We start from the raw sequence: 12,033 nt of genomic DNA, 5'->3' as shown, positions 1-12,033 counted from the left end.
GGGGGGGGGGGGGGGAGGGAAGCGCTCCCTGAGGAGTTACCTGGTGTGTGAAAGTGAGAGAGGGAAGTGCATTAAAAATGCACCTTGAGTTTGGAACCAGGTTAAATGAGCTTCTGAGTAGGAGAAGGAGACACCTGAGTAGAAAGGCTAGGTGCTGCTGGGAATCACGAGTGACCTGAGGGGAGGCTCCAGGCAAGTCAACTGTGCCAACAGGACCCCGAATTCATAGGTACTCAGAGGGTGTAGCACGGGGCTTTGGTGTCTGCATGCGCTGTGAACTCACTAACAAGTTGACCAGCTGACCTGTCCCCTGTCTCCTGATCTGTTTATTTTGTGGTGAGAACTTTTAAGGCACCGTGCTACACTGTGCGGTCGGTCCCATGTGGTGAGCTGCTTCTGCCGTTTATGCAAATTATGGTCGCCATTACAAGATGGCGCTGGCTCCGCTGTGGTCTGTGACAAACAACTCCTTATTTGGGAGAGTTGGCGCATGACTTTTCATCACCCTATGAGAAAGCTCCACGTGGCTGCTTTGCATTGGGGCTTGAGATGCTTTATTAAGGCTGGGAGGGGCATCCGAGAGAGAGAGAGAGAGAGAGAGAGAGAGAGAGAGATGAAGAACTATCAAGGGCCTGAAATAAACTACTGAAAGAAGATTCCTGAGTGTCGCGTCTTCCTTGCGGGCAAGAAGTCGCGACAGTCCCATCCATCTTGGACTTGCTCGTCCTCTAACTGAGACTTTGGACACTATGCCAGGGTCTCCTCCTCCCCAACCCCGCCTCCGCTCGCAGCCTGTGGGAAGCCTGCTCTGCCCTGCGTTTCTGTGAGTCCAGCTTTTTCAGGTTCCACAAGTGACAACACGCAGTGCGGTTCTTTCTGTTCCTGGATTACTTCACTTAATGCCAGGTCCTCCGAGTCCACGCGCATTGTTTCTAATGACAATGTTTCCTTTGGTTTAAGGCTGAGTAGTATTCCATGAAAAAGACATTACTGAGTGTATCCTCCTGCCTCTCCTGGCTTCCAGGTTTCTGGAGTCCTCTGGTGTGGCAGGTTCTCGGTGCTCTGAGTCTCTCCTCCCGTAGCGCCTCGCGGCAAGTGGCCTTTAGACTTACCACCTGGGCCTGGGTCTCCTTCCCTCTCGGGTTTGGACATGCTCCTGTTTTCTGCTCCCTTCCTGTACTCCTCTGAGACTCCCATGATGTTGATGCTGGGTCATTCGATGATCAGAAATCTACAGGCCTTCTTCCTTCTTTCCCATCCAGTGTTGTTGTTTTGATTTTTATTTGTTGTTATTTCTCTGCGTGATTCTCAGTTCCCTGTTTTTAAGCTCACGGATTCTTTTGCTTAATCAAGTCTGCTATTGAAGTTCTATTTGGTATTTTTCAGTTCAGTCATTTTGTTCCTTAGCTCCAAAATTTCTAGCTTTTTAAAAATAATTTTTCTTTGTTGATTTTCTACTTTTATTTGCATATTTTTTCCTTTTTTAAAATCTTCAATCCGTTTTCTTATAGCTCATTGGAATTCTTTAGGATGATTGTTTTGAATTTTTGTCAGAGAGTAAAGCTTCGTTTATGTATTTTTTATTTTCTAGAATTGTGTGTGTGTGAGTGTGGGTGGGGGGGGTGTGCATGTCTGTGTTGGGGACTGACCCCAGGGCCTTGCACGTGCTGTGCAGGAGCTCCACTGCTGGACTCCTACCCAGCCATCTCCCCCATGTTCCTCTGTTGGTGCATGTCTCCCTGATTATTTGTGACCCTGTGGCATTTCATCAGTGTCTGTGCGTCTGAAGAATTAGGCACCTCTTTCCTTCTTTACAGACTAGCTTTGGAAGCAAAAGCCTTTTATTACTGAGCTCATTTAGAGATTCTGGGTGGGCCATTTGGCGGGTTCCTTGCTGCTGGGCTGGCCTGGGGCCTGGATCAGTGGATGGGTAGGCCTGGCAACTGTCCCCGAGGGCTGGCCTAATGCCCGAATCCACTGGAGTGGACTTGTTTTTTGGGCCTGTGGGGCACGGCTGGGATCAGGGTATGTGGGGACAGACCTAGGCCCAGGTCCACAGGGGCTAGCCAGAAGCAAGAGCCCAGGGAGGCCAACTTGTGGCAGGAGAGGCCTTGAGTGAATCAGGGTTCCTGGCCCGGGAATGATCCTGGTGTTGGGTCCATAAGGATGTGTCTGACCTGGAGTCAGTGAGATCTGAAGGGGCCAGCCCATTTCCTGGGTCTACTGGAGTGGTTCTGGACCCTGGGTCCACTAGAGGGGTTCCTGGATTCTGAGTCTACTGTAAGTCTCATTCTTGGGTTCACAAGAACCTGGCCCTGTGTCCCTGGATGCTGTGTCTGTGGAGGCCAGGTTGGGGGCTAGGTCTGTGGAGGCCAGGTTGGAGTCTGGGTCTGGGTATGCTGGCCTCAAGCCAGGATCTGCTTTTGCAACCAGCTGCAGTAGCTATCCTGGAGCCTGGGGCTTCAGGTACTGGCCTGGTCTTCAGAGCCAGGTAGCTCAGCCTGGGGCTGGGGTCAACAGGCGCTGGCCTGGTAACATGGTAGGTGAGAGCCTGGTGCTCTGGGTACTGGCCAGGCACTGAGGCCAGGTTTCAAGCCTCAGGTAGAATGAAACCTGAGTCTGCTGGGCTTAGCCCTACGTCTTGACCCTGGGACCTTCCTGGGTTTGGGTGTGCCTGGAGCCTGGGGCTGGGGAGAGACCCGTGCCGGGTTTCACAGTGGCAGGCTGTGCCGGGGTGCATGGCAAAGATGGGGGCGTATTTCACTCTTCCTCCCACGTGGAGCGTCTGTCTCCGTGAAGACTGCAGGGCTTGAAGGGTAGTGAAATGGCAACATAGAACTGTCCTCCCTGCCCCCTTCTGTGCCTCTTATTTCTCTGCTATGTCTGAGAGCTGCAGTCTCTTACTGGATTCCTGAGCCCTGACACGCTCTGAAAAGTCCCCGTCACCATCTGCTGTTGTTCCTGCACCATGGTCCCCTGGACTGTTTCCTTGACATGTTTATTTGAGAGGAATTTCCACACCCTCTTTGTTCCCCAGGACTACAAACTTGCCTCGTGTGGAATCTTAAAGTATCTTACAGTTTAGATCCAAGCCATCTGTCTCAGCATCCGTAGCGTTGGGGTTGGGGACATCGCATGGACTCGGGTCTAGCTCTGGCTTCAGGAGTGGACGTCCCCAGCTCATGGACGCAGATGGCCCCTAATTCAGGGCAGCATGTTACTCACACAATCTCACGGGAGTTCACAATGTTCTCTGCTGTGTCTGGGACCTTATTCTCCGGAAGTATGAACTCTGGGACGTCAGTGATAGGTTTTGCTGCCCTCTGCAGGTCCCCACCTGACGCACACCTGGTGCACGGGGTGTTGGGGCAGGGGGACCATGAAAGATAGATGCGAGAATTACAATCTTCACTGATGTAGTGACACTGAACTGCACGCACACTACTGTTCAAAGAAGTCCCCACGTGTTACCAGGACTAGGACGGGGATTGTTATATCCAACAAAAGTCTGATGCACATAGAAACCCTTGATCACAGACAATCACTGGGATGCTGCTTCCCCCAGATAATTTTCCAACTATGTGAGCTATTTTCATGATTCAAGTCCTCTGTGCTGTGGAAGGACCAAATTCAGGCAGGAAGGCAGCTCTGTGCACAACAGCCACCTGGACCTCGTCCCTCTCCTGGGTCGACCCCAGTCCAGGCGGGGCTGCCTGTAGGAACCAACTTCTAATAAAACAGTCTAGCCTGTAACCCGAAAAGGGCCCCTGCCGCTGTGACGAAGGTGCCTTCACGTGCCAGAGGTGGAGTCCCAGCCAGAGGCCCAGAGGCACACCAAGGGGGTGGGAGGCACAAGAAGCCTTGGCCCCGCCCAGGGTTCCGGCAGCAGCCATCACTCTGGGCCAGAGCGTGGCGAGTTCCCCGCGGTAGTCATTCCCAGGTACCATGACTGATCTCAGACCAGAAGGAGGCAGAAGTCACATTGAATTTCATGCTGCTGAGGCTGGGACAGTCCCTGCCAGGTCTAACCTGCCCTAAGAAGATTTTATTCATTGCTTCCTGACATTTTACAGTCCTCTAATTCTCCTGTTTTTGTGATGCATTGAAGCATACATTTTTTTTTTTAAAAAAAGGTCAAAATCAGAACCATCACGGTCTTTAAACGGTGGCTGTTAAAAGGAGTTAGAGGAGCTCCAACAGCTACCAACCGGCCCAGGGCCTCCAGGGCCCGCTGAGCTCTCCTGGGCTGTGGGAGGGAGGCTGAGAACATCCTGACCCAAAGACACTTGCCACCGGGAGGAGTGAGCCAGAAGCCTTTGACTTTCAGGTCACTCTGCTTGTCTTCTGGAAGGTGGCCCTGCTCTTTAGCACACAGAGCTCTGCTGAGGGTGGCCGGGGTAACGCCAGGAGCCCCAAACCTGGGAAGTAAAGGACAAACCACCCAACTCTGCTCCCTGCACCTGGAGGCTGGGGAAGTGTGCTACGATGGGGTGAGGGGTCCCTGGCCAGAGCACCTGTGCGTCCTCCAGGGGCAGGGCAGGGACCCCAGCTGGTGACTCAGGCTCCTGGGCTGGGCTGGCTCTCAACAGGAAGCCCCCAGTCCCCGTCCTGCGAAGGGCTTGAGCCCTGTGGCTGAGCACACAGGCATGGCTCTGAAGTGGGCACTGCCACACCTGGACTGGGATCTAGGCCAGCAGGGACACCCTGCAGCAGGGCAGCAGCAGCCACCAGAGTGTGCAGGGCCTGAGCGCCGGGCAGTAGCCATGCCTGGTGTGGGAGAAGGCCTTGAGTAAGGAGAGCACAGTGCAGAGGGGACGTGCTGCTTTTGCTTGGCCAGTGGCTGCACTCAGATCACCATCACACTGCGGTGGCCATCTGCTGAGCACCTTGGCACTGGTGTAGAGGTGAGCCCATGTACCTGTCCACAGAGGCACACTGCCTGGCAGAGGCCGTGGAGTCGGGGAGCGTGTGGCTCTGACTCCCGTCAGCTGTGGGTGGATCATGACAGGCACCTGCAGGGGCACTGGGTGGCAGGCTCTGCGGTCAGTGCTCAGGTCTTCATTTCACAGGGAAGACGCTGCAGCACAGAGGGTGTGGGAAACGTGCAGAGGTCACACAGCAGCAAAGAAAGAAAGTGCAACAAACATAGAAGGTTCCGGAGTCCATGCTCCTAACCGTGCCATTCGGCCACTGTGCCTGGGGCTTCAGGATTGAGAGCCTGTGATATTAAGACCTACGTGTTGGAGAGATGCTCTAGATTGACTCAGTGCCTGGAATCAAGGCAGACATCACCTTGCAGCAGTTGGAATGATCTGTGTTCCCAGCAGCCAGTGAGTGTTCACGAGTTCCCGAGAACCACGCTGGTGTGTGCAGGGAGCACCTGGTGGACCCCGCCTGGACTGGAGAGCTCGAGGGCAACCATAGAGCTATGGTAGGACCCGAGAGCTCTGCTGTGACCATGTGTGCCCTTCACATGGCATCACAAAGAATGGAAAGGGGACAGAGGATGTGACCTGGCAGCACAGGCAGGCAAGGGTGCTCCAGTGTGGAGTGACGCAGACTACTGGGGACGTGGAGGTAGGTACACAGGAGTGGAGTGGGGGGAAGACTAGTTCTACAAGCCACTAAAATCCACAGAGTGTGGTATTAGCATCGCAATCGGAGATAGAGCCATGAAATAGCAAAGCCCTAAAACTGGTGTGTGTGTGTGTGTAGGTGTGTGTGTACGTGTGTGTGTGTCTGTGTGCGTGCGTGCATACATGTGTGTGTGTTTATACCAGGACTAAAACCCAAGGCCTGTGTCTGCAAAGCAAGTGCCCCACTACTGAGCTATACCTGGGCCCTTCTTTATTTTTTAAAAGGGGCCATTACAGTATCCGTCTGGAAGAGAAGAATTTGTGAGTTGGGGAGTTGACAAACTATTTAGTAGAAAAGCCAATTCACAGCCTCGCCTTCCCTGTCACGTAGTATAAAGTCTAACTGTGTGTGATGGTCACCCTGTGTCCAGTGGGTTCTTGCGGCATGGCCATGCCTGGTGTTACTCTGGGCCCTTTCCTGGTTTGGATGACAGATCGTGATCTGTTTTAGTTAGCTTTCCCCTGATATAACCAAGACAAGAACACAAAGACCGACAAGAGCAACTATAGAGGAGGAAAAGTTTATGGGGCTCACAGTTCCCGAGGTCTCAGTCCATAGAGCAGCTGCGGTGGAGGAGAGTGGTGGAGGGAAGCAGCTCACGTGAAAATCAGGACGCAGACAGAGAGAGCTCTGCTCACAAGCACAAAACAGGTACCCCAAGGCAAGCCCCGGGACCCACCTCCTCCAGCCACACCCCACCCGCCACCTTTAGCTCAGTTATGCCTGTCAGGGGATTAATTCACTGATTAGGTCAAGATCTCATAACCCAACCATCTCACCTCTAAACCTTCCTGCGTCTCTCACACATGAGCTTTTGGGGACCCCTCACAGCCACACCCTACCACAATCTTCTATTTAATAGGCATTACTTTGTTGCAAGTCTTCAGTCCTCATCAACATTCTGTCCAGACATTTCTGCCTGCAGATGGTCATTTCTCAGTAGTGGCTGGAAACAGTAGGCAGTTGCTTTGATGTTTGGAAAACCTCATCCATGCTCCATGAAGCAATCACGTGACTCTTGATGGGATCGTGCACCTCTGCATGTCTACATGTGTTCACACATGATTCATCAACTCAGCTGCTCACCTGGAGGGGCCCACTGCATGCCACTTGGTCCACTTTTAATGTGAGGTGAACCCTTCCAAGTGGGCAAGTGGAAGAAGGAGGTGGTTAGGGGTGTACTTCCCAAGTCCGCCAGACTCCCACATCACACCACCATGGTAACACGCGCAAGTCAGGCTCTCGGCTGTGGTTTCCTGTGGAAGTAGAACACTAACAATAGTGCTCACCTAGAAAGTGGTTTCCACGGATGCCGGCAGCTACTGGACTCCAGGTATGCTCTTCCTAACTGCAGCACGTTCCCATTGCACGGTACCGAGCATTTGCAGAAGGAGATGTAAGCTCTCAGACTTGGTTACACATTCTGAGTTAGAGACCTGCCTCTGGCGCTTCCCAGGTGTTCAGCTTGATATGCTGGATATGCTAATTAGCATCTGAATGTCAGGTGCCCACCTTATGAGTTAATTTTGAAGATAAATACCGTGATGCAGATAAATTTCTCAGTGCAGTGCCTGGCCTGTAGAGAGAGTCAAACAATGTCAGATGTGGTGATCAGCTTCGGATGCTGAGAGAGGTTTGGAAGAAAAGGATGAGATTAGGCATAGGAGTTGGCAAGACATCTGATCTTCATGTAGCAGGTGACATTGCTGGAATGCCAAGCATCTGATGTCCGTGGAGGTTGAGACTCACGCTCTGAAATTGGGACTTATGAGAGGCCCCTGAGGTCAGGTGTCCAGCAGAGACCACATCTCCCCAGAGCCTCATTAGTTTGCTGCAGCAGGAGATCGCAGCAGTGTGATGAGCAGCACCCACAGGAACTTCAGCAGCTGCGGGCCACGGCCAGAGTGCCGTGTGCTCCACACACAGACTCCTCCGCGAGCCCTCGGCCGCCTGACGAGGTGGGCTGGGGAGCTTCGCTTGGCAGTGCTTAAGTTCCAAATAACATGTGGGTCTTTCCCGAAGAAATAAAGAACATGAGACTGAGAAGGTGTTGCATCAGAGGAAGGGAGTGCTCCCTCCTCAGCAAGGTGGGCTGCGAAGGGAGTTCCCCGAAATTCAGTACTGGACAGTAGAACACCACAGAGCCTCGGAACGTTGGTAGTCCACATCCATAACAGTGAACGCGAGGCCTTGGAGGTTGAGACTCACGCTCTAAAACTGGAATTTATGAGAGGCCCCTGAGGTCGGGTATCCAGCAGAGACCAGCATCTCCCCAGCAACAAGGGGCCTGGATCCAACCTCAGATGCCCACCGACAGAGCCAACACCCAGGGCTAACTGCTGGGAGCCCCGGCTAGGACTCTGCAACACCCCGCCGTGGGGGACACGGTTGGCCCGCACTCCCCCGTCCACCCCACCCTGTGCCGGAGACAGGAAGCTGAGGACCACTAGAGCCAGCCCGGACTCCGAGCCACAGCAGCTGTCAGCTAGGTGAGGGACACAGGGACGGTGGACTTACCCCCAGCCCTGACCCCGGAATTACAGAGCCCAAAATCAATACCAAGAACGAAACTTCCCCTTTGCCAACACTTTTGGCCACCTCAGCAGAAACAAGCCCCTTGATTTCTGCTCTTCTCCTCTTTATCCTCTTTTTAATTTGAAATTGCAGTTTCTTATTTGCATTTAAAAAAATTTTTTTTGCATTCCACATGATCATGTGTGTGTGTTTTCACTGTGCAGACACAATGAAATATATATTAATATATTTATATGATTTTCTGTCATTTTAATTGCTGTCTTCATCCTTTATTATTTAGCCTTGGTTTGACCTTGAGTAAATGGAGAGTCTGAAAATGTGACAGGTCACACCGAGCTCCCTCCTGTAGTTACAGATGAACAGAACGTTCACTGTATGCGCATAAGAGATGAGGATGTCGTTAATTAAGATGTCACCCATATGAGGAGCACACAGTGTGTCTGCGGAGACTCATGGCTCATGGACTGTGGGAGCACACAGCCTGACCTCCGGGCAGCCTGGTCTCCTTGGGACTTGAACATTTTCCAAATCAGCAAGGTCTCACCGTGGTTCTCCGCTGGCCTCCTTCCCCTAGAAAACCCTGTCCATGAGCAGAGAGTTCAGACCTGGCTGTGTCCCCATCTTCTCTTCCTGAGAGGCGAGGGCCGGCCCCCTTCCTCTGAGTGTGACTTCTCTGCTGTCCTTAACCAACCTTGGCCTGGCCTCGCTCGCCGATGCCGCCTGCCATTCTTCCTGCCACCAACATCAGGAATCTGGATGGTTCCAGGTTGAGCTGTCTCTCAGGACCTCCTTGGGCCCCTCTGGGGACACCTCCACCAAGGTCACTGTTCTCTCAGCAGTCATCACCAGCCTCTCCGGGCTCTGGTCATTGCTCCCGGTGCTGGCCAACGTGGCACGTGCTAGCCCCTGGGTGCCGGGTAATCTGCGGTAGCCTCGCCCCTCTGTGGTGGACTCCGGAGTCCCGCAGCGTGGATGTGCTTACTAAGCCTTTGTTAGAGGAGCGCAGGCTGAGGGGGGTCAGCCACGCCACCCTGGGGAGGGGGCTCTGAAGTGCCTCCTGCCAGCTCCCCATCCCAACAAGCCCGCCTCACACAGTCGGCCGTTCGGCCCACACTTTCAGTCTGGATCTGTGAAATGGTGGCAAGGGAGGACCTGGGTCCAGCTGGGCTCCAGGAGCAGGCCACTGTGCTGAGATCCCACCCTGGCCCTCCACAGGCGAGGTCATGGTGCAGCGTGGGGCACACACGACCCACGTGCCCCCACCCGTGGAGGGGTCTGGGGGGGCTGCGATCCACCTGCAGGAGCACTGAGGGTTTGCAGACGTCTTGAGAGCAGAGACGTCCCTCCCTGGCCTGCCCAGAGAGTCACCAAGGCCTCCGTCAAGTAGAGGTCATCGATTCTAAGTCTAGACATCGAAAAGTTGCAGGTAACTGTGACAGGCTGCTAGATAAGACATACCCTCTGTTTCACCCAGATCATACTTTTAACCCAGTGAAAATGTAAAATGGATAAAGGTGTAGTATATTAGAAATACCTGGAAGATGTAAGAATTTTAATGACTGCTCATACCTAAGTATTGTGATGATAATTGAATAAATAATCATTTTAAAATTTAAATTCATAAGTTTAAATGATTTTTTATTAGTTTTAAAATTTTCAAAAAATCTTCATTTCATTTAAAGGTACTGGTTATGTTGTTACCAAAATTTCTTCACAGCTTGTATTCTACTAATGGGATCGAAAAGACTGAGAGTGAATGTAATTGTATCCGAAGTGTAAAACATTTCAGTAGATTTTTATACAAATATATAAGTACCAGTGTAGAAAATCAAAATATTATAATTTCATACTAGCAAGTTAGTTTTCCTCTAAATATTCAAAACATGAGAATTAAGACAAAGTAACATTGGTGAATATCAAACATTCAAATAAAACGTAATTTAGAGATAGCTAGATTTTTAAATTGAGTTTTATTGAAACTTCTACGACTTTGGAGTTCAGGGTCATGCTGTCGTTGGTGTTAAAAGCACCTGTCCGTCACATAGGTCATTCAGGACCTGTGCCCAAGCCCAGCTGGTGTGAGCTGTGAGCTGATCCGTTAGTGAGGTCCAGGCAGATCTGAAAAGACCTTCAGAAGCATGAGTGGGGACATGAGGAGCAGAGAGAAACAGACGGAGATGGTGCTCTGTGACGTCAGGTGTGTGATGGGCCTGGCCCAAGGTCGTGACTATTGCTAGTAATGACTACTGGTTGCTGGCAGAAGGGGCTGGTAGCTGCAGGGAGACTCAGCATTCCTTTTGGGGACTTTTGGTTTTCCTTTGCTCTTGTGTTGGGAAATCATTTTAGAACTCATTGAAATAAAGATGGCTATTCCATCGCCCCCACATTTTGACCTAAGCCCTGATTCTAGACCCGTTAGGAGACTGGAAGTTGAGCTGGTCTCTCCGGCTGTCTTGCCTTTACCTGGAGAAAGGAGCTCTCGGTGGATAAACCTCGCCTGCAGCTGCTGCAGTCCAAGGGCTGCCTATTTAGCAAAGTGCTTGTGCTCAGGTGCACTGAGCCCAGTCATCCCCAGACTGGAACACTGGAGAGAAGGGGAGAAGGGCAACTGCGCATCAGAGTCTCCCCCAAAGCCTGGGACCTCATCTCTTCCAAGCTGGACAGGGCCTGGGGATCAGTAGCAGAACCCGGACAGGCCGGTGGGGCTTTACTGTCCTACAGGAAGTGTGGCCTCATTGCCATTCACTGACTGGAAACTGGCAACAGCCACATCCTCTGTGACTCGAATCATCCAGGTGGTCTTCTGGAAATGGGGAGTGACCAACAGACTGAAAGGACTGGATCCATCAGGAAGCCGTTGAGTTTGTTTTGAGGAAGAAAGCTCCTCATACCAACTCTTGCAAGAAGGTTCATTACCCTGCGCCTCTTGGGAGCTGAGTTCTTCCTCTTCTGGGAGGGAAAGCCCAGGCCTGGACCTGGGTGGGGGCGGGCAGAGGCAGGGCTGGAGACCCCATGGGAAGGATGCCTGGGAGAGACCAGAGGCTACCTGTGGAGGCGAGTTTGCTCCTACCCGGTTCTGCGTCCTCCAGGTTCACCCTGAGGACACCCCTGGACACACCTGAGCTCCTGTTTTCCTTTGTTCATTTCTCAGAGCGAAGCACACCACTGGCTTATGGATAAACAAAAGAGTGTCCAGCACATGGCAGGCGCCTGGGAGCATGGACGATGCTTAAAATCTTACTAATGCAGCATCCTCTGAACTAGCGACCTTCACGTAGGCTCCGTCACGGGCACGAATAGAGGAAAATGTGCAGAACACTTAAAAACAAAACAGACAAACACCTCTGACCTGGGGAGTCCTTACTTTCAAAGCCTGGGTGCGCGGGACTTGTCACTCTGGGACTTATGACACGGAGACTCGGTGAGGAGGAGAGGTTTCCCGCCGACGCCAGTGCTCAGGTGGGTGAAGGCACCAGGTGCTGGAGGCACAGTCTGAAGCTTGTGCCTGTGGGTGTCCCTGGGTCAGGCCGCTGCCTCCCACCTGCCCTGCTCCCTTCTGACTCACAGGGGTGCTAACCAACTTCCTCTGCTCTGCCGGAATGAGGCTCCCTGCCCACCCTGCACCCTGCGGCCTGAGAACCGGCTTCCACTTCAGAGGCTGAGTCACGGCCTTTCTTCTAAAGATCATTTCTGCCAGCAGATTTCCTCATCCAGTTTCAGAAAGAAAGATCACAAGCCAGAGGGCTCGGTTGAGTAGCGTGGTAGCTTCCTGGGCTGAGATGTGAGGCCCTCGCACTTTAAGGTCAACCTCAAAGATATTTTGGGAAGTCATATAATCAAAGAAAATTAGCATGAAACTCA

At 52.3% G+C, this 12,033-nt stretch overlaps 1 long non-coding RNA gene across 1 annotated transcript; it reads left to right on the top strand.

The window, feature by feature from the left end:
- The first annotated feature begins 5,590 nt into the window (after positions 1–5,590).
- Positions 5,591–10,996, top strand: LOC125619324. The gene is made up of 2 exons (XR_007350806.1): positions 5,591–10,369; positions 10,583–10,996. It is a non-coding gene; the product is annotated as an uncharacterized LOC125619324 (long non-coding RNA).
- The last annotated feature ends 1,037 nt before the right edge of the window (positions 10,997–12,033 follow it).

This window comes from Marmota marmota, unplaced genomic scaffold (assembly GCF_001458135.2).
Source record: "Marmota marmota marmota unplaced genomic scaffold, marMar, whole genome shotgun sequence".
In the NCBI taxonomy this organism is placed as follows: Eukaryota; Metazoa; Chordata; class Mammalia; order Rodentia; family Sciuridae; genus Marmota; species Marmota marmota.
The sequence above is the reverse complement of the archived record's forward strand: the minus strand, read 5'-3'. Positions and strand labels throughout refer to the sequence as shown.